This window comes from Echinops telfairi, unplaced genomic scaffold (genome assembly GCF_000313985.2).
Source record: "Echinops telfairi isolate 266 unplaced genomic scaffold, ASM31398v2 ScPeMD7_5592;HRSCAF=6446, whole genome shotgun sequence".
In the NCBI taxonomy this organism is placed as follows: Eukaryota; Metazoa; Chordata; class Mammalia; order Afrosoricida; family Tenrecidae; genus Echinops; species Echinops telfairi.
In genome coordinates, this window is record NW_022109491.1 from 56,860,629 (window position 1) to 56,866,445 (window position 5,817).

At 42.5% G+C, this 5,817-nt stretch overlaps 1 protein-coding gene across 5 annotated transcripts in view; it reads left to right on the forward strand.

The window, feature by feature from the left end:
• Window positions 1-64: 64 nt before the first annotated feature.
• ZBTB44 (zinc finger and BTB domain containing 44) overlaps window positions 65-5,817 on the forward strand; it is a 67,165-nt gene continuing 61,412 nt past the window's right edge. For 4 of the 5 annotated variants that reach the window (XM_013007627.2, XM_045295347.1, XM_045295348.1 and 1 more), the window contains exon 1: window positions 65-395. The gene's annotated coding sequence lies outside the window, so the exon portion shown is untranslated. The remainder of the gene's footprint in view (window positions 396-5,817) is intronic. The other variant, XM_045295349.1, reaches the window with a different exon arrangement.

The window sequence follows — 5,817 nt, forward strand, 5'->3', positions numbered from 1 at the left end:
AGCCGCCGGCGCCGCACTCTCCAAGTCGCTCGGTGCCCTCGGCCGTCCGCCCCCAGCGGCCGCCGGCGCGCGGCTCCCGAGTCCCCGCTCGCTCCTCCCCTCAGGTCCCTCCAACCGCCTGAAGGGTGCTTCCCTACCCACCCACTTCGCACTCTTCCTCCGAAGACACGCTGCTCGCCTTTACCGCCATGCTGCAGCCACAGGCTGTCCACAGGCCTAGGCGCAGCGGCCCGAGATAGGGTCCCTGGGCTCCCGGGGGAGGAGAGAAGGGAGCGAGCCGCGCGCTCCGCCCCTCCCCCCGGGCTGTCGCCACCGTCGCCGCCACCTCGCCGCCTCAGCCTGGCGGGGAAGAGGAGCAGCCCCAGGCCTCCGGGCCCTAGCACTGCCACCCGCAGGTAATGGGCACTGGGGAGGGGGGCGGGGAACCACGGGCTCGCAGCACCGCGCGTGCCCTCGGGGTGTGCCCTCCGAGGGGTTGACACCACGCGTTCCCTATCTGGGTTGCTGGAGGCAAGGCGAAGCCTTGTCTGTCACCTTGTCTGCTACCGGAGACACCTCACGGGGTCCCCCTAATGGCATTTAATCCTTGAGGGAGGAGAAACTCCCCCATGTTCCAGGTTACTCCCAGTGATATGGGCCCCCATTTGTCCAACGCCCTCACCCAAAGAAGGCAGGGGTGTTACCTGTTACCTGGTAGGATTTCCTGGTCGAACCTGGGAGCCTGAGACCTGATACCTCCACCCCACCCCACCCACCCTTGTCCCTCTGATCTGGGGAACACCAGAGGATGGCACTTCTTTTTTTAAAAGACAAACAGCTCCTGTTCCCTACCTGAGGCTCACTTTGCATCTAGTCATTTTCCTGCTGGCCTAGCCAGGAAAGGGGGCTACCTGCAAGGGAAATAACTAGTACGGTAGGGCTGATGGGAGGAAACTGCATCCACGACTTCTCTGGACACAACTGGAATTTAAAGGGAAGCCCAACAATTGCATACTTACTTACAGAAATGAAGACAAACATTTAAATTTTTTCAGTGTACTTGTATAGTAAATATCTGAATCGGAAGAAAAGTCGAATGTCAACTTATTTTCTTGTGTTTTCTTTGGATATAGGCTAATTCAGAAAGCAAATAGTTTAGGTAGGTGACTGTTATTTCCTTTTCCCTTTGGTCATTTGGAGCACTTGAATTAAAATGTTTAAATAATAAACTAACTCACCCATTACTTGACTTTGACTTCCAGTTGAGTATTATTGAATTTTACACATTTTCTTCATCTTAGAATATGAAGATAATGAAAGGAATGTTTTCCTACAGTTTTGTGTTATAGGTTGATTACATCTATAAATTTTGAAAAACTAGACTTATCATGTACAACTCTGCTATGCATTTTCTATATGTAATTTTAACTCTCAGAGCAACCTAATACATGTATTATTACATGCATTTTTTAGATGAGACATAACGTCCGTCTTGTTAAATAACCTCCCTATGGCCACAGCTACTAAGTAATAGAGAGGGGATCTAAATCCAGTATAATTCCATCAGTGCCCTGGTAGTGTAACATCAGCACTCAGCTGCTAACTGAAAGCTTGACAGTTTGTACTCACCCAGTTGCTCTGCAGAAGAAAGACCTGGCAATCGGCTCACTTAGAGACTAAACCCTAAAAAACCCAATGGGGCACTTCTACTCTGTCACATAGGATCACTGAACTCAGAAATTGGTTAGAAGGCACCTAGCAGCATAATTCTAGCATTTTTTGCTATATCTCTCAATAAAGGTACATTTTTAAAAAAACCTTTATTTGGAAAATTTTTGATCATATGGAGAAGTTGGGGGAAAATAGCACTTCCCACCTAGATTCAGTAATTTTGTCCTACTGGTCTCCTTTCTTTGTGAATGTGTATGTTCCATGCATAAATTGTACACATATTTGTGTAAGTAAACATTTGAAAGTAAATTGTACATATGACAGCATTCAAGTTTTTCAGCATATATGTCCTAAAAATAATATCCTGCTAACACCTATATCATGATCACACCTGTAAACATTAAGAATTCTAATCTAGTGTAGAGGGAGAGTGGGTTGGAAAGGGGGAACCGATTACAAGGATCTACATGTGAACTCCCTGGGGGAAGGACAACAGAAAAGTGGGTGAAGGGAGATGTCGGACAGGGCAAGATATGACAAAATAGTAACTTATAAATTATCAATGGCTCATGAGGGAGGGGGGAGGGGGGAAAATGAGGACCTCATGCCAGGGGCTTAAGTGGAGAGGAAATGTTTTGAGAATGATGAGGGCATTGAATGTACAAATGTGCTTTACACAATTGATGTATGTATGGATTGTGATAAGAGTTGTATGAGCCCCTAATAAAACGATTTTTTTTAAAAGAATTGAATGTAGTGATAATTGTACAATTCTTGATATGATTGAATTGTATGACATGGATGAAATGCTAACAAAATTGTTTTTCAAAAAAGAAAAAAAAAGAATTCCAATCTAAATTCAAATTTCCTGAATTATTCCCAAATATCTGTGAATATCCCACTTCTCCCCTCAACTAGATTCTGTTCAGTCATATATTACATTTGGAGATTGTGTCTAGTCTTTAAAAGAACAGTGCCCATTCCTCCCGCCTCCACGCCCACAGTTAAGAGACATAAATCATTTGTCTTCGTGATTACATTCACATTCAGGACGTGTCTGTTTACTTATTGTGTCATTTAATTTAGTGTATCCCTCAGACTTTGCTGTTAACTGGAAGCTAGGTCTAAAAGAAAGGTTTGATTAGCTTGAAGTAAAACTTTTTAGCAAGAATACTTACTTGGTGGTACTGTGTGCTTCAGAAGGCAGTTGAGTGGTAGAATTCTTAACTTTCCATGGAGAAGTGCTGAGGGAATGTGGTGGCAGAGTGGATGATGTGGTTGGGCTGCTTGAAACCACCGACTGCTCTCGAGAGAAAGATGATGAAGCTTTCTACTCTGAGAAAGAGTTACAGTCTAGGAAATCAACAGGGTCAGTTCTACACTGTCTTATATGGTCTCTGAGTCATCCATCCAACAGTAAGTTAAAAACCATTTTATTGACACATAGTTCACTTAACAATTAAGTGGTTTAATCATAATAAAAAGAGTAGTGGAATCATCACAATTTTAGAACATTTTCATTATTGATGTACATTTTATTGTTAGCTCCCCATTTCCCCTCAGCCTCAGCTTCTGTAACCCTAAGAAACTATTGATCCAGTTACTACCACCTCTGTAAAGAAAATATATAAAACTGAGAAAAACCTCAGTCCCGAAGCAGAAAAACCCAAAACTAACATTTACAATGGGTCAAAATGGAAAACAAGTGATAAGTTGTTAAATTTTAACCTAACTACATCTGCGTCCACCCCTCTTTTCAGTGCAGTTTGTCTGATAGTAGGCTATTCCCATCCCTGGTTCATGGTCAGGGGATTCACTGGGGACTGAATCCACAAGGAGACCCTGCATTTAGATTTTAGGCTTTTACCGTTATCCATAGCTTTCTATAAACCAGATGCTCAGAATTTCAACTCTAATACCATTCCCTTCTCTGGTTTTGGATTTGATTATTTACAGTCCTTCGATTACACTGACTGGTGTGCTACTGTTTCACACTTTGCTATAGCATCTATATCTATCTATTATATATATATATAATCTGCAGTGATCTCTGTAAGGGCACAGATCGAGTAGGCGTCTATAATTGTTGGACACCCTTACTTCATTAGTCTTCTAAGGTGTAACATATCCCATACTTGTGTTGTATTTTCTGTATCCTAGATATGGAGTAGGTTCTTTATCCAAAGATTCTGGTTGAGGTTCTTTCTCACTGACCTACCAAGCATGATGTCATTTTCTAGGGACTGTCCTTCCTGATTTCCTGTTTAAAGTAAATGGAGAAAAGTCTACCATCCTTGCTCTTAAGGAGCATTGTAGCTGTAAATCTTATAAGATTTTCTGACAGTTCATAATTGAACACCATGATTCAAAGGCATCAATTATTTTTAAAATTTTCTGTATTCTTGTATATAGTTCAAAAGTCAACATAACGTTTTGAAAGAATGCTCAATGACTAACTCACTGCCATTGGGTCAGTACTGACTCATAGCAGTCCCCTGTGGGTTTCTGAGACTGGAACTGTTGGCGGGAGTGCAAAGACTGGTCTAGTCTTTCTCCCTTGGACCTGTGGTGATTTCAAACTATCAACCATGGTGATTGCAGCCCAGCATGTAACTACTATAGCAGGGCTCAAATTAGTTTTTAAGATGAAGTATTCTTTTTGTTTTGTTCTGTTTTTGCTTTTTAAAAATAGTTTTATTGGCACGTCATCCACGTATCATACAATTCAATGCTTCAATTATATTAATAAGAGTTGTACATTTACCACATTCGATTTTAGAACATTTCCTCCTTCCTTATACTCAGTATATATATCTATATGTGTGTATGTATATTTAAGATCATTTTATTGGGGACTCTTACAGCTTTTAGAACAACCTATATATCAATTGTATCAAGCATATTTGTATATATGTTGCCATCATTTTCTAAAAATTTACATTCTTTTTGAGCCCTTGAGATCAGCTCCTCTTTTTACCTGCCTCTCACCCTCTTGGTCCCTTGATAAATTATATTATTATTGTTTTCATATCTTACATCAACCACCATTGCCCTTTCCCCCCACAGTTTTTCCCCCCACTCCTCTCACCACCATCCCCCTACCTCCCTGTTATTGCTACTCGCATTTCTGTTCTTGAGGAGTTTTTCTGACCTGGATTCTGTGTGTCCTGAGCTCTTATCTCTTGTACCTGTGTACATGTGCTGGCCTAGCCTGCAGTGAAAGGCAGGATTGGGGTCATGATAGTGGGGGGTGAAGAAGCCTCAGGAACCAGAGGAATATTATGTGTTTCATCAGTGCTATACTTCACCCTGGTTGTCTCATCCGTTCTTTGCAATCCTTCTGTGAGGGGATTTCCCATTGTCTACAGATAGGTTTTGGGTCTCTGCTCGGACTTCCCACGTTCTCAACAATGTTTTTTTGCTTGTTTGGGGTCTTCTGATGCGTTAACCTGATCCTATCAACACCTCATGATCACACAGACTGGTGTGCTTCTTCCATGTGGGCTTGTTGCTTCTCTGCTAGATTGCCACTTGTTTATTTTCAAACCTTTAAGACTCCAGACGCTACATCTTTTGATAACCGGGGACCATCAGCTTTCTTCACCGCATTTGTTGTGATCCATTTTGTCTTCAGCGATGGTGCCAGGAGGGTGAACATCACAGAATGCCAGGTTGTTAGAAGAAAGTGTTCTTGCATTGAGGGAGGGCTTGGACAGAGGTCCAAAGTCCGTCCACTTCAATGTATGCCATATAAATATATGTACATAGGCCAATACCTCTATTTTTATAAATTGATATATTTAAGTGTACACCTATGTTTATACCTCTAGCCATAGCTTATTCGATCTTTCCTGTGTTTCCTTTTACATTCCTCTTTTCCTGTCATCACAATCACCCTCCTTCTGCATTTTAGTTATTCCTTTCAGCTAGATTGCTGTTGCTCCAACAGCCCCAGGACCTCTACGTCCTCCTGGTTGTTGATTTTAATTCCCTGGTTGTTCCCCTGTCCATGGCATTGTTTGCTCACTGCTCCTTTCCCCCACCTCCTCCCGCTAAGTGTCCCCACCCCAAACGAACCTTCAGTTCTTCTTTCTCTTCAGGCTTGCTTCCCCTGCCTATCTTGTATAGGTAGGTGATATAGTTTATTATGCCAGCCTGGCCGATAAA